Source organism: Bubalus bubalis, chromosome 13 (assembly GCF_019923935.1).
Source record: "Bubalus bubalis isolate 160015118507 breed Murrah chromosome 13, NDDB_SH_1, whole genome shotgun sequence".
In the NCBI taxonomy this organism is placed as follows: Eukaryota; Metazoa; Chordata; class Mammalia; order Artiodactyla; family Bovidae; genus Bubalus; species Bubalus bubalis.
The window spans coordinates 47,347,492-47,372,682 of NC_059169.1; the positions used below are offsets into that span (position 1 = coordinate 47,347,492).

The 25,191-nt window shown below is 36.3% G+C and overlaps 1 long non-coding RNA gene across 1 annotated transcript; it reads left to right on the forward strand.

The window, feature by feature from the left end:
* Window positions 1–25,191, forward strand: LOC123328907. Its single transcript, XR_006543909.2, has 4 exons — window positions 1–161; window positions 1,251–1,295; window positions 24,678–24,727; window positions 24,832–25,191. It is a non-coding gene; the product is annotated as an uncharacterized LOC123328907 (long non-coding RNA).

A 25,191-nucleotide genomic window follows, 5' to 3' on the forward strand; every position in this document is an offset into this window, starting at 1 on the left:
ACTCTTTGTCCCCCTTTTGATGTCTATGCCAGAAGCTTTCTCTGTCCTTTTTCACTGTAATAAAACTTCTACCACACAATAGCTCTGAGTATTCAAGCCTGGTCCCTCGTCCCGAAGCTAAATATTTTTCTTTGAAGATCATGAATCCAACATTGTCCACTGTAAGCTATCAATACCAGTAAGCGTTTTTAAAATGTTTTTGCATTATTACTAAGTTCTTCTTGCTTATTTTTATGGATATGATCTCTTCTCTAGTGTTAAAGTTTTAGCTTAATTAAAAATATAGAATATGAAATATATACATATATATAAAACTTAACAGTTCATTATCTTTCAGTTAAGTATGTCAATTATTTAGACTTTTCATCAGACAGATATCACCATACATATTTAACTGCAAATGTTATGTTGGCAATTTGTAGTTATCCAGACAAATTATGAGTTATTAGTTTTGCAATGTAGAATGACAGGTTTTTCTAACAATGATCTTGTGGGAATAAATTTTATATTATTTCCTCTATTTTATTTTACTTTAACTTTCATGATAATGTAAATATGACAAAAATTAAAACTGTTTATTTAAACAAAATAAATACTTGCATCACCTTACAAGAAAATAAAATTGGCTAACTATTCAAGAAATTATATCACAGGAAATCTACGTTGTAAGTTTGTAAGTTTACAAAATCACAGTTATAGGTTTGTCTTAAATTTCTTTCTAGTAAGAAAACATTTATTATTCATTTTAGAGTGGTGTATCAATACAAATATTGGTATTCATGCATGCTCAGTTGCTTCAGTTGTGTCCTACTCTTTGCAACCCTATAGGACTGTAGCCCTCTAAGCACCTCTGTCCATGGGATTCTCCAGGCCAGAATACTGCAGTGGGTTGCCATGCCCTCTTCCAAGGAATCTCCCCAACCTGGGGATATAATCCACAACTCCTGAATTACAGGGAGATTCTTTACACACTGAGACACCTGGGAAGCCCAAATATTGGCATATCCATCCATGAAAGTATATGAGACTATAAAATATTATGAATAAATGTTATTAGAAATTTTGTCAGGTAAGGTAGAAAGATTTTATAAGCTATATGATTAATATCTGATTCCATACTATTTATTTATTCTAGATACCTTTTCAGGATGATTTCAGAAAAGTGATGGTAAAGCTTTAAAAGCTTTAAATATCAATATTTCAACAATATGTTTATACATATTTTGAGAACTTTCATTACTTTTTTACAGATACTCTATAAACATGGTGATGTAAAATACTGCTTCTTCCAGTTTGTGAGTATACAGTGAAATTCAATGAAATAACATTTTGTTTAATACTGAAATATTAAAAAAAAAGGAAAATATTGATGAATGATATAAATATACATTTAAAATATTAATAAAATAATACCTTATTAGCATAGGGGTGGCAAAATTTTACCTTTATCCTCTTATGGTTTTTCAGCTAAGCCTGAGAATTAAATTGATATAATACAGATTAACAGGAGAAATGCATGTAAATTCATACAACTTTTGCATGACAAAGAGCAAGGAGATGAAGAAACAAAGAAAGGGTGAAACCAATAAGCTTTTCCAGTAGGTTGAACAAAAAGAGAAAATTGGTAACTAAAGAGAGAAAAGTAACTAAACTAACTGTGTGGGGAGGCTTAAGGAATATAAGAATTTTTTAAACAGGTTCTGTTTGTATAGAATTCTTTATATAAAATCTCTCTGTCCTAGCTTCTTGTCCTTGATGTTAAGAATGTTACTTTTCTTCTGATATAGGGAGAACATTTTCCTTTTAAGAAAAATAAGAAAGATCAGAGTATTTTTCTTGCATTTTCTGTTTTGCAAATGCCTTTAACTAAAAATTATCCTTATGCCAAAGTGGCAAATTTTGTAGTGACATATTTTGTCACCCTTTGTTAGAAAATAGTGAAATATTTCTATGCTTCCTGATTTATAGAACATTAACTTCTTTTTTTATTATTTTTAGAAAATCACAAATGTGACATATAGAAAAAAAAGTTCATTCCTATCTTTTAAATAAAGCTATTTTAAGGCAACTACATTTATAATTATATATTTATTTTTCCAATGTTACATTACAAGTTCAAATTATTTAATTTTAGACTATGCAACTTTATTGTTTTAAGCACTTATTCTTGAAGATGTATGGACACTGTTCATTTTGAAATTGTTATTAAGTTAAATATCTTATTTGTTAATGTTAAAAATGCAGTTTATCCTCTTATATTTATTGAAAAAAGTGAAAAGAAAATCTATGTAAATGAGATCAAATGTATCTCTTATGGAGAGAAATGAATGAGTAAAGGCCTTATTTTCTGAAAATGGGACATAGACAGAACTCTGCAGTCACATTTTAAATATTTGTTATAACTTCTTTAGATTCAAAGTTGTTACACATATATAAAATTTAACAATATTATAGTAATTATGCAGATAAGTATTTTTGCATTCTACATCATGATTTTTATAATATTTAAATATACATAGAATTACACACATCTTTTCTGAATGATAATGCCATCACTGTCTCATTGTATGGGTAACTGTTTTGGACAAATAAGGGGAATAATTAAACTGCTCAGATAGAGGCAATCCTGACATTATTTTGAGCATTTGATTGACATGAATTCCCTTTATAATTTTTACTAATCACTCAATAATCAAAAATTCACCTAACATATAAAATAAAACATGAATTTTTCTTACAAAGGTTAGTATGAAGATAGTACTAACAAAGCAAGCAAGGGACAAGGAAGAAGTGAAAGAAGTAGAGGACAAAATAGGGACAGAAATAAATGGAGAGAAAGGAAGAAACCAAACACAGTTCCAACAATCCAACAATAACTAGAGAATAATTTGCTTACTCTTTGGAAGGAAAATTATGGCCAACCTAGACAGCATATTAAAAAGCAGAGACACTACTTTGTCAACAAGGGTCTGTCTCGTCAAGGCTATGGTTTTTCCAGTGGTCGTGTATGGATGTGAAAGTTAGACTATAAAGAAACCTGAGCACCGAAGAATTGATGCTTTTGAACTCTGGTGTTGACTCTTGAGAGTCCCTTGGACTGCAAGAAGACCCAACCAGTCTATCCAAAAGGAGACAGTCCTGAATGTTCATTGGAAGAACTAATGCTGAAACTGAAACTCCAATACTTTTGCCACCTGATGTGAAGAGCTGACTCATTAGAAAAGACTCTGATGCTGGGAAAGATTGAGGGCAGGAGGAGAAGGGGACGGCAGAGGATGAAATATTTAGATGGCATCACCAACTCAATGAATATGGATTTGGGTAGACTCCAGCAGTTGATGATGGACAGGGAGGCCTGGCGTGCTGTGGTTCATGGGGTCACAAAGAGTAGGACACAACTCAGCAACTGAACTGAACTGAACTGAATTTGCATTTTAACAGATAGTCTCCCCATAAAACACTTTTTACTGTGCATCTAATCACTTGAGACTACTAATAAATATCCAGCTCCCATTGCTTCTGCCGTATAGAATCTCAAATGGTGCAGTGTGGCAAGAACAAAGTTACTTAAAACTCTGTCTGACATACTTCACTCTGTATGACAATCTCTAAGTCCATCTGTATTGCTGCCACTACAACTGGCATTGTTTTATTCTTTTACATGATGGAGTAATAGTCCATTCTATATCTATGCCATATTTTTAAAAATTGGGGTGCAGTTGCTTTATAATGTTCTGTTGATTTCTGATATACAATGAAGTGAATCATCTATGTGTATACATGTATTCCCACCCTCTTGTACATTTCTCTCACCACCCTCCCCAATTCCTCCCACCTAAGTTGCCACAAAGCACTTACCTGAACTCCCTGTACTATACAGCAAGTTCCCACTAGCTATCTGTTTCACACATGGAAGTACATATGTCAAAGTCAATCTCCCAATTTATCCTACCCCCTTCTTCCACCCTGTGTCCATACATCCCTTATCTATGTCTGCATTTCTATTCCTGCCCTCCAAATAGATTCATCTGTACCTTTTTTTGTATTCCATATATATGCATTGATATACCATATTGTTTTTCTCTTTCTGACCATATTTACTCTATATGACAGACCCTAGGTCCATCCATATCATTAAAAATAACTCAGTTTCATTCCTTTTAGTGGCAGGGTAATATTCTATTGAATATATGTACCACATCTTTTCTTTAGACATTACATTGTTGATGGACATTTATGTTGCTAATTCAGATTTTAAAAATATCATATGATACTGCTTATATGTGGAATCTAAAAAAATAAAAAATAAAGGTGCAAATGAATCTATCTACAGAACAGAAATAGATTTACAGATTATAAAGCAATCTTATTGTTACCACGGTGTCCTAGAAAACCACAATAGTGTGGTCATTCACCTGGATCCAGCCATCCTGGAGTGTGAAGGCAAGTGGACCTTAGGAAGCATTGTTATGAACAAAGCTAGTGGAGGTGATGGAATTCCGACTAGGCTATTCCAAATCCGATGATGCTGTTAAAGTGCTCCACTCAAGATGCCAGCAAATTTGGAAAACTCAGCAGTGGCCACAAGATTGGAAAAGGTCAGTTTTCATTCCAGTCCCAAAGAAGGGCGATGTAAAAAAATGTTCAAACTATTGCACAACTTCACTCATTTCACATTCTAGCAAGGTAATTCTCAAAATATTTCAAGCTAGCCTTCTGCAGTACATGAGCAAAGAACTTCCAGCAAATCCAGCACAAGCTGGATTTAGAAAACAGAGAGGAACCACGGATCAAATTGCCAGCATCCACTGGATCATAGAAAAAGCAAAGAAATTTCAGAAAAAAAAATCTTCTTCATTGAATAAACTAAAACCTTTGACTGTGTGAACCACAGCAATCTGTGGAAAATTCTTAAAGTGATGGCAATACCAGACCACCTTACCTGCCTCCTGAGAAATCTGTATATAGGTCAAGAGGCAAGAGTTAGAACTGAACATGGAACAACAGAGTGGTTCCAAATCAGAAAAGGAGTACATTGAGACTATATATTGTCTTTATTTAATTTTTATGTTTATTTAGTTAATATGCAAAGTACATTATGTGAAAAGCTGGGCTGATGATTCAAAACTGGAATCAAGATTGCCAGGGGAAATATCAATAACCTCAGATGTGCAGATGATACCACTCTAATGGCAGAAAGGGAAGAACAAAAAAGCCTCTTGATAAGCGTTGAAGAGAGTGTAAAAGCTGGCTTAAAACTCAACATTCAAAAAATGAACCTCATGGTATGCAGTCACATCACTTCATGGAAAATAGATGGGAACACAATGGAAACTGATTTATTTTTGTGGGCACCAAAATCACTACAGATGGTAACTGCAGCCATGTAACTAAAAGATGCTTTATCTTTGGGGAAAAAAAAAAAAAAAGCTATGACCAACCTAGACAGTGTATTAAAAAGCAGAGATCCCTTTGCTGACAAATATCCATATAGCCAAAGTTATAATGTTTCCAGTCATATAAGGATGTGAGTGTTGGACCATGAAGAAGTCTGAGCACTGAAGAATTGTTCCTTTCAAACTGTGGTACTGGAGAAGACTCCTGAGAGTCTCTTGGACAGCAAGGAGATCAAACCAGTTTATCCTAAAGGAAATCAATCCCGAATATTCATTGGAAGGGCTGATGCTGAAGCTGAAACTCCAATACTTAGGCCACTTATTGTGGAAAGATGACTCATTGGAAAAGAGTGCTTGGAAAGATTGTGGGCAGGAGGAGAAGGGGGCAACAGAGTATGAGATGGTTGGATGGCATCACTGACTCAATGGACATGAGTTTGAGCAAACTACAGGAAATAGTGAAGGACAGAAAGCCTGGAATTCTCTAGTCCATAGGGTAACAAGGGGTTATTCAGGACTTGGCAACTGAATAACAAAAACAAAAACTATTGTAATATTTTTTTTTTTTTAATTATTCAACTCACTCTTTAACAAGCTCTGTCTCTTTAGTTGCCAAGTCATGTTTGACTCTTGTGAACCCATGGACTGTAACCTGCCTGGATCCTCTGTCCATGATTCTCCAAGCAAGAATACTGGAGTAGGTTGGCATTTCCTTCTCCAGGGGATCTTCTCTACCCAGGATTCGAACCCAGGCCTTCTCTACTGCAGGCAGATAACAAGGTCTAAGTCTACACTGTCTATTTCTTTTTATAACAGTTAGCCTTGATAATAATGATATCCACATTTTGCATAAAATTAACCACAATCAAATTAGCATTTATTTTCTCTAATCTCCCATATTTGTGAATTTTTACTCCATAAATATCATTTTTCCCTATATTTCCCACTTGTATAATGTTGAAATAAAGTTTCAGATGCTTTTTATCCTATTTTTAAGCAAAACACCATGGTGGATCAGATGGTAAAGAATCTGCCTGCAATAAAAGAGACTCAGATTTGATCCCTGGGCTGGTAAGATCCTCTGGAGAAGGGAATGGCTATCCACTCCAGTATTCTTGCCAGGAGAATTCCATGGAGAGAAGAGACAGTCCATGAGATTACCAAGAGTCCGACATGACTGAGCAACTAACACTTTCACTATCATATAATATTTGAAAATAAAATATATCAGATCAGATCAGATCAGTCACTCAGTCGTGTCCAACTCTTTGCGACCCCATGAATCACAGCACGCCAGGCCTCCCTGTCCATCACCAACTCCCGGAGTTCACCCAGGCTCACATCCATTGAGTCAGTGATGCCATCCAGCCATCTCATCCTCTGTCATCCCCTTGTCCACCTGCCCCCAATCCCTCGCAGCATCAGAGTCTTTTCCAATGAGTCAACTCTTCGCATGAGGTGGCCAAAGTACTGGAGTTTGAGCTTTAGCATCATTCCTTCCAAAGAAATCCCAGGGCTGATCTCCTTCAAAATGGATTGGTTGGATCTCCTTGCAGTCCAAGGGACTCTCAAGAGTCTTCTACAACACCACAGCTCAAAAGCATCAATTCTTCGGCGCTCAGCCTTCTTCACAGTCCAACTCTCACATCCATACATGACCACAGGAAAAATCATAGCCTTGACTAGACGAACCATTGATGGCAAAGTAATGTCTCTGCTTTTGAATATGCTATCTAAGTTGGTCATAACTTTCCTTCCAAGGAGTAAGCACCTTTTAATTTCATGGCTGCAGTCACCATCTGTAGTGATTTAGGAGCCCAGAAAAATAAAGTCTGACACTCTTTCCACTGTTTCCCCATCTATTTCCCATGAAGTGGTGGAACCGGATGCCATGATCTTCGTTTTCTGAATGTTGAGCTTTAAGCCAACGTGTTCAGTCTCCACTTTCACTTTCATAAAGAGGCTTTTGAGTTCCTCTTCACTTTCTGCCATAAGGGTGATGTCATCTGCATATCTGAGGTTATTGATATTTCTCCCGGCAATGTTGATTTCAGTTTGTGTTCCTTCCAGTCCAGTGTTTCTCATGATGTACTCTGCATATAAATTAAATAAATAGGGTGACAATATACAGTCTTGACAAACTCCTTTTCCTATTTGGAACCAGTCTGTTGTTCCATGTCAAGTTCTAACTGTTGTTTCCTGACCTGCATACAGATTTCTCAAGAGGCAGATCAGGTGGTCTGATATTCCCATCTCTTTCAGAACTTTCCACAGTTTATTGTGAGCCACACAGTCAAAGGCTTTGTCATAGTCAATAAAGCAGAAATAGATGTTTTTCTGGAACTCTCTTGCTATGTCTATGATCCAGCGGATGTTGGCAATTTGATTTCTGGTTCCTCTGCCTTTTCTAAAACCAGCTTGAACATCAGGAAGTTCACAGTTCACATATTGCTGAAGCCTGGCTTGGAGAATTTTGAGCACTACTTTACTAGTGTGTGAGACGAATGCAATTGTGCAGTAGTTTGAGCATTCTTTGGTATTGCCTTTCTTTGGGATTGGAATGAAAACTGACCTTTTCCAGTCCTGTGGCCACTGCTGAGTTTTCCAAATTTGCTGGCATATTGAGTGCAGCACTTCCACAGCATCATCTTTCAGGATTTGGAATAATTCAACTGGAATTCCATCACCTCCACTAGCTTTGTTTGTAGTGATACTTTCTAAGGCCCACTTGACTTCACATTCCAGGATGTCTGGCTCTAGGTCAGTGATCACACCATCGTGATTATCTGGGTCGTGAAGATCTTTTTTGTACAGTTCTTCTGTGTATTCTTGCCATCTCTTCTTAATAACTTCTGCTTCTGTTATATCCATACCATTTCTGTCCTTTATCGAGCCCATCTTTGCATGATATGTTCCTTTGGTATCTCCGATTTTCTTGAAGAGAACCCTAATCTTTCCCATTCTGTTGTTTTCCTCTATTTCTTTGCATTGATCGCTGAAGAAGGCTTTCTTATCTCTTCTTGCTGTTCTTTGGAACTTGGCATTCAGATGTTTATATCTTTCCTTTTCTCCTTTGCTTTTCACTTCTCTTCTTTTCACAGCTATTTGTAAGGCCTCCCCAGACAGCCATTTTGCTTTTTTGCATCTCTTTTCCATGGGGATGATCTTGATCCCTGTCTCCTGTACAATGTCACGAACCTCATTCCATAGTTCATCAGGCAGTCTATCTATCAGATCTAGGCCCTTAAATCTATTTCTCACTTCCACTGTATAATCATAAGGGATTTGATTTAGGTCATACTTGAATGGTCTAGTGGTTTTCCCTACTTTCTTCAATTTAAGTCTGAATTTGACAATAAGGAGTTCATGGTCTGAGCCACAGTCAGCTCCTGGTCTTGTTTTTGCTGACTGTATAGAGCTTCTCCATCTTTGGCTGCAAAGAATATAATCTGTCTGATTTTGGTGTTGACCATCTGGTGATGTCCATGTATACAATCTGGTAATTAATAGGACAAAAGAATTCCTGCTAGGTTTTGAAGTATATTTACAGTTATGCCCATTTAAAAGTTTGTAGTTCTATAACTTTCAGAATCTTATCTATTATAAAAAGGGATGTACATTTTTAGTACAAAGCCATCTATTCAAAACAAAAAAAAAAAACATAATATAAATTTGAATACTTTTTAAAAGATTTGTAATTTCCCCATAATATTTTTTTTAATTTTTTTCATGGATATTTATAATTGAATAATTGTTAAATAACAGAACAGTTGAGAACATGAGCTTCAGGTGCAAAGAATCCAGCTTTTGGTTTCATATAAACCATTTGCTAGCTGTGATACTTCCATTAAATTACTTAACTTTTCAGCAGTCCTGCTTCCTCAAATATAGGAGTTGAGAAAGTTAAATGACAGAAGCATGTAAAGTACTTAACTCACCCTGCAGGACATAATTATATTTTTGAAGATACTTGAAGGTCCCATTACTATTATTTTAAATGTAAATTGCTGACACATATAATAGCCTATAGAGCTACAAATGCACTTTTCTTTATACTAAAAGCAACAGAGGGTTCTTGAAAAATTAAGTCCTGAGCATTTTAAAAGAATTAAATTTTAGAACTGATTTGAATAATATTTTTCATATATATATATGTATATATATGTATATATATATACATATAATATATATATATATATATATATATATATATATATATATATAAGCCTGAAACTTTATTTCATGCTGTTGAACTACGATATGAAATCCCATTAACTATAGAAACTAAGTTCACATTCCTCTCTCTACTAAGTCAGTTTAAAATGATTTTTTGGTTAAACAACATAAGCAAACTTTGGAAGAATAAATGGAGAATATAAATATAGTCTATAAATATATGTGATACAGTTTTTCACTCTCTCATAAAAAAAATTGATAAATATTTGGGGATCCTAGCAACCTAGTATTTGAACAAAATTAAATTCAGAGAATGTTGAAGGTGTGAAAGCTTGGAATTCCTACTCTAGTGTAAAAACTTTCAAGACTTTCTCTTCACCTATGTGTTTCTTCAGAATACTTTCTGGAGCTTAGTAGTTATTTTAAGCATAAAATTTATTGATTATGTCCTACAGTAAGTTACTTGGAAACTGTTGTGTATGACCAGTTTAGCTGACATTTTTGTCATTGAATTTTATAATTTTTTCTCTCTAATGTGAAAGATACATTTCTTTTCATTTATTGCTCTCAGAACAAGAAACCCCTATCATTGATATACGAATTACTGCTTCAAAGAGAGAGAGTGCCTAATTTCTACCAGATCTCATATTATCATATCTGTATAAAGAAAGTAGTAGAACTAGGAAAATGTAACATTTTTCAAGCAAGCACTCACCAAAAAAATATTTAAGTTAAAATTCAAATTAAATTATTTCTACCCTATTTCCACTATAGTCTCTCTCCATCTGTCTCCCTTTCTCTCTCCTGTTCTCTCTCTCTGTCTCTCTTGATTTCTTTCTCTGTTTCTCTTTCTGTCTTTTTCTGTCTCTGTTTATCTGCCTGTCTGTTTCTCTTTCACACACGCACAGATATTCACACACACACACACACACACACTATAATTGTGTGATAATGTAAAAAGCAAGCAGGAAAACTGTCTTGAATATGTTGATGCAAATGAGCTCATCCTATAAGGTATTCAGAGCCTCCATCTTACCATTGTGGTTCTAATTATGTCCCTAAGACTGTAATGAAGTACCAGTATGACACTACATTTTCAGTATACAAGTGTCAAAAACATTTCAAAGTCAAACAAACTATAAGGGACAAAATAATATTTAGATAAATAAAGCAAATGTAACTGTCTATCATGCAGAAATCCAATTAATTGTGCTGCCTGAGTAAAGAAGGTCAGACAGAGACACGCTGTTTGCTTTTGTCAGCATTTTGAAGACACTTAAAATCCCACACCACCAAAATTAACCAAAGCCTATACTTTTATTAAGTTACTAAATCCACACTACCTATTACACCATCATTTCCTACAATAAAACTGCTACCATTGATAAAACGTTTTATGTTTATAGGAAAAATAATATTTCCAAAAATAATTGGAATGGGATTAACTATAAAATGTGGAAGGCATTTCCAAAAATATTGAACTATTGTTCATTATTTTTAACGTTTTATTTTCTCTATAAATATTATTTTAAATCTGATCTTTTTTCCCTAAATTATTTTAAATATATCATTTTGAAACTAATATATTTAGTTTAGCCTCAAAATATAAGTGATATACATTGTTATTTACTAGAGAATTATATTGGAAAAGTGTATATGATTATGTGATTTTTCCAGAAGGTATTCTTCTGTTGAATAGCTCTTTTTAATATGTGAATAAATCTGTGTATGTTTTATATCTCAAACAGAAGTTTAGAAAATTTATTTGTAATAAAAGCAAAACTAGATAACAGTTTGACTTGGAATAGTAGGAGACACATTTTATATATATGTGTGTATTGTATATATGTATTTGTTGATGGTATATATTTCATATACATACCTACATAATATAATACTAATGTTTATTATGTATATTATCCTATATTTATTGTTATTATTTTCCTCCTCCAAGAAATTGAGATCATTTCTGTGTCCCTAGCTAACCTAGCTGGTTAGTAGTAACTTTAAGATAACCTAAAAGAGTGATTAATGTGACATCTCAAATTCATTTAAAGATATATATTATAGATTCTACAACTACTATTAACGTCTCTGTATGTACAGCAAAGAGCATATGTGGAGGTTTGGTATCAATGTTAATTCTTTTGGACATCCTTATATTTATAATTAACAAACCTTAATATTTCTTGACAACATGACCAAAAGTTTACTTTTTAACATTACAAGTTTCCTATAAATGGCAAGAAGTTAAGCTCCTATCAGAGATGCAAAGGATATGAGTAAAAAGATATGGAAAACAAATTCATTAAGAGATAAGGCATATAATGTCAAGATATACAAATAAAGCCTCCATGCAGCCTGAGAAATACTGAGTACCACTGATAGCATGTGGATTCACTCTAAGTGCAAAACCTTTGGTAGACAATAAATGAGGAAGTAAAAGAGACTTCTACAATGCTCTTGTGTTATTTTTAAATTTTGTACGTATTTTATATTGTGAAATAGATGCACATTAAAAGAGTGTTTAAATCATAGATATTGAAATAATAGTTATGAAGCATGCTTTTCTATAGTAAGCTTCCATCTGAAGAAATAGAAGTTATTATAAATGAAACTGCACAATTTATTATCATATTAACAAATAGATTGAGCCATACTTATGTAAACACTACAATTTTATTGTTTTGTCATTTAAATACCTTTTAAATTAAAAAAGAAGAATTTTTATATCCTAAAATGAAATCCAGATAATCATATATCAATCATTTTAATTTCCATTAATTTTAAGGAGACTCTGAAAAGAGATGTATTAATTGCTAATAGGTCAAAACATGTAATTTGAGAGCTTTTAATCAAACACTTTTATAAGCCCTAGTATAATAGTAATAAATCCCAAAGAACAAAGTTTTATATGATTGAATCATACAAGAATATTTGTCAGTCATTTTAAAAGTCATTTTAATTCATTAGACAAATATATAGAATTATTTCTCTTTACCCTTTTTGCAATAAACTAAAAAAAAAAAAAAAAAAATACATGTCTCAACCTATTCTTTTGTCTTAAATGAGAAGTCCCTGAATCTCCTCACAGCATTTATTTGATTTTTTGACAACTTTTGTAGCATACTGTTAATTCAAGTTGCATATTCTATAACTTGCTGCTGCTGCTGCTAAGTAGCTTCAGTCGTGTCCAACTCTGTGCGACCCCATAGACAGCAGCCCACTAGGCTCCTCTGTCCCTGGGATTCTCTGGGCAAGAATACTAGAGTGGGTTGCCATTTCCTTCTCCAATGCATGAAAGTGAAAAGTGAAAGTGAAATAGCTCAGTCGTGCCCGACTCTTAGCAACCGCATGGACTGCAGCCCACCAGGCTCCTCCGTCCATGGGATTTTCCAGGCACGAGTACTGGAGTGGGTCGCCACTGCCTTCTCCCTATAACTTGCAGACCAAACCAAAACTACAGATCTAAGGTAGCTAAAACCTTAGTAATGGTGTGAATTAAATTGAATTTCCTTTTACAAAATGCATGCCATGTTTACCTTGTATGTATGCCTTTTAAAAAATTGAATAATAGCCATCAAGTAAAATCACTTCAAAATATATTTGAGTATCAACTGTGACAGCCATTTTGACACCAAAAAATCCACATTTTATTATATAAACTGTGGAGTGCAATTTCAAATCTTGTTCACTGGGACATATAAAACATTGTATACTAAGCGCTGTCTCATTTCAGAAAGTTTATTTTTTCCTAAAATATCTATAATACCTTAAGAACTACAAATATGTGCAACAGGAAACCTATCAAAAGTTGGACACAAATGTTTTCTATTGCACAATCTATAGTGGAAAACAAAAATATGGAGATTTGACTTAATAACATATTCCCTGCTCTCCTGAAGTAAGACACTTATGGCATCAGGAGTTTTGCCTGATTTCACAAGGCCATTGGACACTTGGAGCTGTGTTTTCTCATAAATTACTTCAAAAAGAATAATTATCTTAACTGTAGAAAGGAAAGGTGCAACACATGTATTTGGTCCACAATAGAAAATGCGCTTGCCATATTATTGCATCATAAATGTGTGTAGAGTGAATTTTCAAAAATTTCCTTTTCTTTTTGGCATGAACAGTGCAAGATAAGACTTAAAACAGACACAAAAAAGCAAGAAGGAATTTGGACGTGGGAAAATTAAAACTAAAGAATTTCAGTGCAGTTTGGTCACTCAGTCTTCTCCAACTCTTTGAGACCCCATGTATAGCAGAATGCCAGGCCTCCCTGCCATCACCAACTCCCGGAGTTCACTCAGACTCACATCCACCAAGTCAGTGATGCCATCCAGCCATCTCATCCTCTGTCGTCCCCTTCTCCTCTTGCCTCCAGTCCCTCCAAGCATCAGAGTCTTTTCCAATGAGTCAACTCTTGGCATGAGGTGGCCAAAGTACTGGAGTTTCATTCAGCTTTAGCATCATTCCTTCCAAAGAAATCCCAGGGCTGATCTCCTTCAGAATGGACTGGTTGGATCTCCTTGCAGTCCAAGGGACTCTCAAGAGTCTTATCCAACACCACAGTTCAAAAGCATCAATTCTATGGTGCTCAGCCTTCTTCACAGTCCAACTCTCACATCCATACATGACCACTGGAAAAATCATAGCCTTGACTGTACGAACCTTTGTTGGCAAAGTAATGTCCCTGCTTTTCAATATGTTGTCTAGGTTGGTCATAACTTTCCTTCTAAGGAGTAAGTGTCTTTTAATTTCATGGCTGCAGTCACCATCTGCAGTGATTTTGGAGCCCAGAAAAATAAAGTCTGACACTCTTTCCACTGTTTCCCCATCTATTTCCCATGAAGTAATGGGACTGGATGCCATGATCTTCATTTTCTGAATGTTGAGCTTTAAGCCAACTTTTTCACTCTCCACTTTCATAGACTTGTTCAACTTTAGCTTCTTCAGTGATACTGGTCACGGCATAAACTTGGACTACTCTTATATTGAATGGTTGGCCTTGGAACAGAGATCATTCTGTAGTTTTTGAGATTGCATCCAAGGTACTGCATTTCGTACTCTTTTGTCAACTATGATGGTTACTCCATTTCTTCTACGGGATTCTTGCCCACAGTAGTACATATAATGGTCATGCGAGTTAAATTCACCTATTCTAGTCCATTTTAATTTGCTGATTCCTAAAATGTTGATATTCACTCTTGCCATCTCCTGTTTGACCACTTCCAATTTGTCTTGATTCATGGACCTAACATCCAGGTTCTTATGCAGTATTGCTCTTTACAGCATTAAGCCTTGCTTCTATCACCAGTCACATCCACAACTGGATATTGTTTTTGCTTTGGTTCTCTCTCTTCATTCTTTCTGTAATTATTTCTCCACTGATCTTCAGTAGCATATTGGGCACGTACCAACCTGGGGAGTTTATCTTTCAGTGTTTTATGTTTTTGCCTTTTCATACTATTCATGCAGTTCTCAAGGCAAGAATACTGAAGTGTTTACCATTCCTTTCTCCAGTGGACCACATTTTGTCAGAACTCTCCATCATGACTTGTCCATCTTGAGTGGCCCTATATGGCATGGCTTAGTTTCATTGAGTTATACAAGGCTGTGGTTCGTGTGATTAGATTGGTTAGTTTTCTATGATTGTGGTTTTAGTCTGTCTGCCCTCTGATGCCCTTTTCAAGTGCCTACTGTCTTACTGGGGTTTCTCTTACTTTGGACGTCAAGTATCTCTTCAAGGATGCTCCAGCAAAGCACAACCGCTGCTCCTTACCTTTGACATGGGATATCTCCCCTCGGCCACTTGCCGCTCCATCGCCGTGCAGTCTCTGCTTTTAACCAATTCATTAAAAACGATCCATAAGTATAATTTTTAAAATGAAATTGTCTAAAATCACTTAACTTCTTTGCAAGTAACTTAGATTCCCTTAACATATGCCTTATCTCAATGGCCTACTTCAACCACAACCTAATAAAATGAAGTTATAATAATAGGAGCATCATTTTACTAAAGAGATGTCTACATAATACTTAATATTGTGTCACTGTATGTATGAACATATTATATAGAAATATATATATTGGAGAAGGAAATGGCAACCCACTCCAGTGTTCTTGCCTGGAGAATCCCAGGGATGGGGGAGCCTGGTGGGCCGCCGTCTATGGGGTCACACAGAGTCAGACACGACTGAAGCGACTTAGCAGCAGCATATATGTAATTGACTAAGGAAAAACGGAATAAGCCCACACAAAATCTCTGATGAAGCCCACCAATTCACCTACAATTCTAACTGAGTGAAGAGACCCACTGCAGTAAAGAGGGAAAAAAATAAATAGTTGATATTCTGGTGTGCCCCAAGATAGAGTCCCACTTAATGACTAAGGAATTTATTTTTTCCATACTTTCAGGAATATTGGTTGCTTGTGGCTTTCAGTTATATCCCCTTCTGGGAATTATCTATCACATGGAGCTTCCTCCCCTAAAGTCATGCCTCATATCCAGAACCACTGTATATATAATAACATTAATGGGGAAATACAGTGATTCTATCCCATCTTTTCAATTCAGGGCATCTCTTAAACACTGGTTTAGCTAGAAAGCATACATTAAGGGAAGTACATACATAAATTACTGGGATTTCTGTATAAAAAGTTTGTCTTTCCTTCTCTAATAAGTTATTCAGTCATTTATTTATATCAATGTGGATTTATATTAATTCCATAATTTGGGTTAAAATCAAATAGAGCAGTAATATGAATATACATGTGTCTGACTTCAGTCGAGTCTGACTCTTTGTGACCCCATGGACTGTAGCCCAACAGGCTCCCCTGTCCAAAGGATTCTCCAGGCAAGAATACTGGAGTGGGTTGCCATGCCCTTTTCTGTGGGATGGCATGCCCTTCTCCCTGGCCCAGGGATCGAATCCTCATGTCTTTGTCTCCTGCATTGGCAGGCGGATTCTTTACCAATAACACAAATATAATGTTATTTATTTATCTTGATGTTCAAATTGCTGTGGTTTTGGCCTTTGGGGGCTCTATCAATTGACATTTTTTTACTTATTTTGCATTTGAATATTCCCTTACTTTTTTGACACAAGATGCTCCAGGCTTATCTTGAAAATGTTCCACCCAGCCCTAGAATCAACCATTGCTTACAAGAAACTCTGGTTCCTGTAATCAAAGAATGTCATTAGAAATCAAGTTCTGAGTATTGGGTGTGCTTATTTCTAGACCCTCTCAATGAGCAGAGGTGGAAAATGCATTCATTTCTACAAACTCACGTGTATACACACATCTACGACTACTAACGCAATTAAAACATAAAAAAAGTCACTCAGTTATGTCTGACTCTTTGTGACCCAATGAACCATAGAGTCCATGGAATTCTCCAGGGGAGTACTACAGTGGGTAGCCTTTCCCTTCTCCAGGGGATCTTCCCAACTCAAGAATCGAACTGGGGTCTCCTGCATTGCAAGAGTATTCTTTACCAGCTCAGTCACAATTAGATGAATCTATAAAGGCTCACGCCACTCCAGTACTCTTGCCTGGAAAATCACATGGATGGAGGAGCCTGGTGGGCTGCCTTCTATGGGGTCACACAGAGTTGGACATGACTGAAATGACTTAGCAGCAGCAGCAGCATAAAGGCTCAGCATGACTCATCTTCACGCCTCCCACTCTAATCCAGTACCAAATGAGTCACATTAGCCTCTCTTCCCCACTTACCTATCAATTACCTCCTCCTCCAACAATAAGACAACTAACTTTCACTATCTTCCATTCACATACTTATTTTTAAAATTCCATTATGTATGTATAGCAATTTCAGAATTGCTAATTCATATCCTTGTGAGAAACAAGTTTACCAACTAGAGCATAATGTTTATGTACTTATATAGTTATTGTCTTTAGTTTGAAAATTTCCTGTCAAAACATCTTTTTCCAATGTACTCGAGTCAGCAGCTTTAAGAGAAGAATACTGACAAAATGATGTACTTTATTAATTTCAGTATTTTTGTTAATCTGCATTCTCTCCCAAAGTTCTCTGATCTTCTGTTTTTGTTGTTGTTGCTGCTGTTTATTTGCATACATTAAGGATGACTATTTGCGTTGTGAATTTGTACAAGTTTAAACAAATGCATAGCATCATTTATCCACCACTACAATAACATAACAATTAGTTGCACTGCTCTAAAGTTGTTCACTGTACTTCCCCTCCTCAAACACTGCTCTTTCCCAAGACTGGCAAATGATCTGCTTTTTCACTCCTATCCTTTTTCTTTCTCAATCACAGTTGTTGAGTCGCTGTCATGTCTGACTCTTTAGGGTGACCCCATGGACTGCAGCATGCCAGGCCTCCCTATCCTTCATTATCTCCCAGAGTTTGCACAAGTTTGCTTTCTCAATAATGCCAAATTACTGGCCTTACTCTGTGTATGTAGCCTTTTAGATTTGTCTCCTTACCACGATGCATTTGATTAATTAATGTCAGATGGATTAGGCATTTACTTTAATCACTGAATATTATTATTACACTGTATGGATGTATGCTTTTTTTAACATAAAATTTTAAAAGGTTAGTTTCTATTTATAGTTATTACAAAATATTGGCTATATTCCTTGCCTTGTACAACATATACTTGAGCATATCTTACACCCAATAGTGAAAGACATCTTTACTGTTTACATTTTTTATTATAAATAATAATTGTCTCCATAAACTGCAGTCAATATTCATTCACAGATTTTTATGTGGTCCTAAATGTTCAAATCAGTTAGATAAATGCTTAGTTGTATGAATGTTGTATCATAAGGTGTGTCTATATTTAGCTAGTTAAGTAACCACCAAACACACTTTCAAATTGTGGCTGTACAAATTTTATTATTTTTTTTTAAATTTTATTTTATTTTTAAACTTTACATAACTGTATTAGTTTTGCCAAATATCATCAATTTTAATTATCACCTACAGAGAATGAGTTTCAGCAAGCTCTGGAAGTTGGTGATGGACAGGGAAGCCTGGAATGCTGCAGTCCATGGGGTCCAAAGAGTCAGACATGACTGAGTGACTGAACTGAACTGAACAAAGAATGAGAATTGCTATTGCTCTATATCTTCACCAACACTTGTCATTTTCAGTGTTTAGGTTTCTAGACATTATAATAGGCTGGTAGCAGTAATTTTTTGATGTTTTTAATTAGCACTTGGGGGCTTCCCAGGTAGCTCAGTGGTAAAAAAAAATCTGCCTGCCAATGCAGGGGCCACAGGAGACATAAGTTCAGTCTCTGTGTTGGGAAGATCCCCTGGAGGAGGAAATGACAAGCCACTCCAGTATTCTTGTCAGGATAATCCCATGGACAGAAGAGCTTGGCAGGCAACAGTAAATGGGGTTGCAAAGAGTCAGACACAACTGAGCACTCAAGCAAGGAAAATTATGTTGAAAAGCTTTTTGTATTCCTTTTCCATATTGAATATTTTTACATATAATTTAACTAATTTATCTATTTAAGGCTGTGCTGGGTCATCATTGCTGTTCAGTCTTTTTTCTAGTTGCAGTGAGCAGGGGTTCTCTCTAGTGTGGTTCATGGGCTTCTGATTGAAGTGACTTCACTTTTTGTGGAGCATTCAGTAGTTGTGGTACTTGGTCTCAGTATTTGCAGCTTCTGGGCCCTAAAGCAGAGGTTCAATAGTTGTGGCACACAGGCTTAGTTGCTTTGTGGCATGTGGGATCTTCCCAGATTAGGAATTGAACTCATGTCTCTTTCACTAGCAGGTGAATTCTTCAATGAGCCATTAGAGAAATCCTCCATATTGAATGTTAAATATCTTTTTTGATCTGTTCAGAATTTTTGCTTTGTTTCTTTGTTGGAGCAGTTTTTTTTTCTTTAAGATCTATATTTATACTCTATTATTATCATTTGTTCTTAATATTTTTGTTCATATTTGAGGTCTAAAATGCACTTTCATGCATTGGAGAAGGAAATGGCAACCCACTCCAGTGTTCTTGCCTGGAGAATCCCAGGGATGGGGGAGCCTGGTGGGCTGCCGTCTCTGGGGTCACACAGAATAGGACACGACTGAAGTGACTTAGCAGCAGCAGCAAAGGGGAAAAGGGTTAGAAGGGTAGAACTAGAAAAAAAGGATGAATATTATACTCTACTGTTAAGAATAAGTGTCTTAATACCTCAAATGAATAAACACTTCCAACATTACTCTAATATTTTTAGTAGTATTTATAAGATGTATACCTGAAACTATACACTTATAATTTGTCAAATATTACCTATCTTTAAAATGCCAGAGATACAAAATTGCCAAATTCTAGTAGACAACAAATGACAAAAGCAGTTGCCTGAGGCGGAGGAGAGTCAAAGTCTTCTGAATTTTTCACAAAGAGAATTGGTCTACCTACTGTTGTTTAAAAGAGGTCTCCATAGGAGAAAGGAGGGTCTGAAGCCTTCTATTTTCCATCTTGCTAATGTCCCCAATACTAATTTAAAGCAAAACTTTTATCATTTCATGTCTTTCTTAATAGACTATAAATTATTCTCTAGTTTTTAGGCATAAAACCCAGTATATTTTATAAATTAATTGTACAGCTTAATTCTTAGACATAGCACTTAAATTTCAGCATTAACTTATTGGAAACGAGGCATTCCAGGTTTTTCCATAACTTTCATCATATGTAATTTTTCCAATACAATGCTCAGTCAATCATTTCAGTCGCTCAGTCGTGTCCGACTCTTGGTGACTCCATGGACAGCAGCAGGCCAGGCCTCCCTGTCCATCACCAACTCTAGGAGTAAACTCCCAGAGTTTAGTCAAACTCACGTCCATTGAGTTGATGATGCCATCAGACCATCTAATCCTCTGTTGTTCCCTTCTCCTCCCACCTTCAACCTTTCCCAGCATCAGTGTCTTTTCTAATGTCAGTTCTTTGAATCAGGTGGCCAAAGGACTGGAGATTCGGCTTCTACATTAGTTCTTCCAATGAATACTTAGGACTGATTTCCATTAGAATGGACTGGTTGGATCTCCTTGCAATCCAAGGGACTATCAAGAGTCTTCTCCAAGACCACAGTTCAAAAGCATTAATTCTTTGGTGCTCAGCTTTTTTTATAGTCCAACTCTCATATCCATACAGTTCAGTTCAGTTGCTCAGTCGTGTTCGACTCTTTGGGACCACAGCATGTCAGGTCTTCATGTCCATCACCAACTACCAGAGTTTACTCAAACTCATGCCCATTGAGTCAGTGATGTTATCTAACCATCTCATCCTCTGTCGTCCCCATCTCCCCTCACGTTCAATCTTTCCCAGTATCGGGTTCTTTTCCAATGAGTCACCTCTTCACATAAAGGTGGCCAAATTATTGGACTTTCAGCTTTTGCATCAGTCCTTCCAATGAACAGCCAGGACTGATCTCCTTTAGGATGGACTGGTTGGATCTCCTTGCAGTCCAAAGGAATCTCAAGAGTCTTCTCCAACACCCTAGTTCACAATCATCAATTCTTTGACGATATCCATACAAGACTACTGGAAAAACCACAGCCTTGACTAGACGATTCTTTGTTGGCAAAGTAATGTCTCTGCTTTTTAATGTGCTCTCTGTTGGTCATAACTTTTCTTCCAAAAGGCAATAATCTTTTAATTTTATGGCTGCAGTCACCATCTGAAGTGATTCTGGAGCCCAAAAAAGTAAAGTCTTTCACTGATTTCACTGTTTCCCTGTCTATTTGGATGAAGTGATGGGACCAGATGTCATCATCTTAGTTTTCTGAATGTTGACTTTTAAGGCAACATTTTCACTACCTTCTTTCACTTTCATCAAGAAGCTCTTTAGTTCTTCTTTGCTTTCTACCATAAGGGTGGTGTCATCATCATATCTGAGATTATTGATATTTCTCCCAGCAATGCTGATTCCAGCTTGTGTTTCATTCAGCCCAAAGTTTCTCATGATGTACTCTGCATATTAGTCAAATAAGCAGGGTGACAATATACAGCCTTGATGTACTCCTTTCTCTGTACGGAACCAGTCTGTTGTTCCATGTCCAGTTCTGTTTGTTCTTTCTGACCTGCATACAGATTCTCAAGAGGCAGGTCAGGTGGTCTAGTATTCCCATCTCTTTCAGAATTTCCCACTGTTTTTTTTTGATCCACACAGCCAAAAGGGTTTGGCATAGTCAATAAAGCAGAAGTAGATGTTTTCCTGGAACTCTCTTGCTTTTTTGATCATCCAACATATGTTGAAATTTGATCTCTGGTTCCTCTGCATTTCTAATTTTAGCTTGAATACCTGGAAGTTCATGGTTCACATACTGTTGAAACCTGGCTTGGAGAATTTTGAGCATTACTTTACTAGCGTGTGAGATGACAGTAATTGTATGGCAGTTTGAACATTCTTTGGCAATGCCTTTCATTTGGGATTGGAATGAAAACTGACCTTTTCCAGTCCTGTGGCCACTGATGAGTTTACAAATTTGCTGGCATTTTGAGTGCAGCACTTTCACAGCATCATCTTTTAGGATTTGAACTCAAATCACTCACAATTTCAATCTTTAGTCCATCCATGTAACTAAAAATAACATTATTTCAAAATTTTTAATGGTTAAATAATATTCCATTATATTCATGTACCTCTTTTTTATCTATTCATCTGTAATAGACATTTAGTTGTTTCCATGTCTTGGCTATTGTGAATAGAACTGCAATGAACATTTGGGAGCATGTATACTTGTGGATCATATTTTTCCTCAGGTATATGCTGAAGGTATTGCTGGATCATATGGTAGTTCTATTTTTAGTTTTATAAAAGAAACTTCCATACTCTTCTCCATAGTGGTTGTACTGTACCAATTTACATTCATTCTCTCCAACATTTATTTGTAGACTCTTTGATTATGGCGATTTTGAATGGTGTGAGGTGATATTTCATTCTAGTTTTAATTTTCATTTCTCTAATAATTTGATTATAATTTCTCTAATAATTGGGGCCATGACTTTGGGACCAAAACTTATATTCTTGCTGATGGTTCTGATGAGTTCAGTGCCCTGGATATGAGGATTACAATTCATTAAAAAAAAAATAATGTGCAGTTTGCAAATCTGTGAGTTGTGAATGTAGTAACTGTTCTCTGGGACAAAGGAAGGAGTTAGATTTTACTAGGAACTGCATTGACCATGTGGCTTCAATTCTATGTTAAATGTAGCTCTCACATCATAATCTCTGGGTATCTCACATTCTTCCCTTGGAAGCTGATATCTAATCTGGCTTTGTATAGCCTATTAAACTGAGACACTGAGGACTCCAAAATTATTGGTATTTAACTTTGACATATTTACTTCTTGAATTGTTTTCTTTCTTTCTTTTTTTTTTTTTTAAGTCGAAGTAGATTTATTCTTTTCGTATTACTATTTGTTTATTTATAATTTTGCTGGGTCTTTGTTGCTCTGCATGAGCTTTCTCTAGTTGCTGTGGGCAGAGATTTCTCATTGTGGTGACTTCTTTTGTTGTGGAGCACAGGCTCTAGGCACATAGTCTTCAGCAGTTGTGGCATCAGGACTCTAGGACTTGAAGGCTCCAGTAGTTGTGATATGCTTGTTTTGTTGCTTTGCAGCATGTGGAATCTTCCCAGACCATGTATTGAAACTGTCCTCTGCATTGAGGCAGATTTTTATCCACTGTACCACAAGGGAAATCCTTGAATTGTTTTCTTTAGATGTTAGTAGCTCTGAGTATTCAGAGTTTAATGACATGGTAAAGTGATCCAAACACTTCAGCAAATTGGTCACAAAACAGACAGTGGCTGAGAACTGGTGTTATTAGAATAGGAACTTTGGGCAGAGACCAGTCTATATCCTTTACCACTAAAGGTCATTTAGAAATGGAAGGGCTGCCCCATCTCTTCTTGCTGTGAGTTTGCAGTATCCCCACAGCAACCTCTCATCATCTGCTATTGCCCTTTTTCTCTCCATGGGTCTTGTCCAGACTCCTGTGTCTTTACCACAAGCAAAGTGTGAGAAATGAACTCCATGGAGAATAAAAGGAGAATAAATGAAAATATCTTTCCTATCAGAATCTTTAAACTTTAATTTTCTTTGCTCTTTACCTAGAGGTAAAGAAAATTACCTATTTACCTTTGCTCTTTAACTCCCTTTCCTGAACCAAAACATACTTATATTGAAGCTAATTTAAATTTTATGCAGTGGTAAAGAATCCGCCTGCTAAATTAGGACATATGAGAGATGAGGGTCTGATCCCTGGGTCGGGAAGATTCCCTGGAGGAGGAATCAGCAACCCCTTTTAGCCTTCTAGCCAGGATAATCCCATGGAGAAAGGATCCTGATGGGCTACAGTCTAGGGAGTCACAAAGAGTCAGACATAACTGAGCACATGCGTGTGCACACATACACACACACACACAGACACACACACACACACAATAGTGATGTTGAACATCTTTAAATGTGGTTTTGGGCCATTTGTGTGTCTTCTTTGGAGAAATGTTTATTTAGATGGTCCACCCATATTTTAGTTTATTTTATTTTTTTGATTGGGTTGTTTGTTTTGTTGTTAAACATTTCTTGTGTCTTCCGGATGCATATCACCCTTCTTTTTTGAGATCTTGGATGATCTTCAGTTCAGTTCAGTTCAGTTCAGTCTTCACTTCACTTCAATTGGCTGTTCTCATTTTGTGCCTTCATCTGGGACTTATTATCCTGCCATCTCATTTTGTCAAATTTTCTGAGACTCTGTTTCCTTTCCCCATGTTACAGAACTATAGTTCTTATTTCTACTGTCAGCCTTCTGGTGAATGAGGCTAAGAGGCTTGTGCAGCCTTCCTGATGTAAATAACTAGTTCCTGCCCTGCAGTAGTTAGTCTGGCTCTTGTCCTTCTGGTGGGCAGAGCCTTGTTCAGGGAGATTTTAAGTCACTTGTCTGCAGCTGTGTTCCTGCCTGTCAGTTATTTAGCCTGAGGAAACCCAGCACTGAAGCCTATAGGCTGTTTGGTGGGGATAATGATGGTCTTGGGTAGGTATCATGAGATGGGTACTTCCCAGAACTGATCCTGCCAATGTTTTTATCCCTACAGTGAGCCACAGCTGCCCATTACCTCTGAAGGAGACCCTTCAATTCTAGCAGGTAGGTCCAGTTGAGCATCTTATAGAATCACTGCTTTTATACCTTGGATCTTGATGAGCATGAGACTTGTGGACTCTCCAAAAGTGGATTTCTCTGTTCTTCAGTTCTGAGGAAGTTCTACAATCAAACTACACTGGCTTTCAAAGGAAGATCTCTGGGAACTCTTCCTCTTGTTTCTCGCCCCAGTCTGGTGTTTCTGAACCCCCACTCCAGTGGGATAACCTCTGTGATACAATTGTTTTCTTCAATGTAGAGTTTTAAGCCAGCTTTTTCACTCGCCTTTTTCACCTTCATCAAGAGACACTCTAGTTTCTCTTCACATTCTGCCTTTAAGGTGGTCTCATCTGCATATCTGAGGTTATTGATATTTCTCCTGAAAATCTTGATTCCAGTTTGAGCTCCATCCAGCCTGGCATTTCCCATAATGTACACTGCATATGTATTAAATAAGCAAGTTGACAATA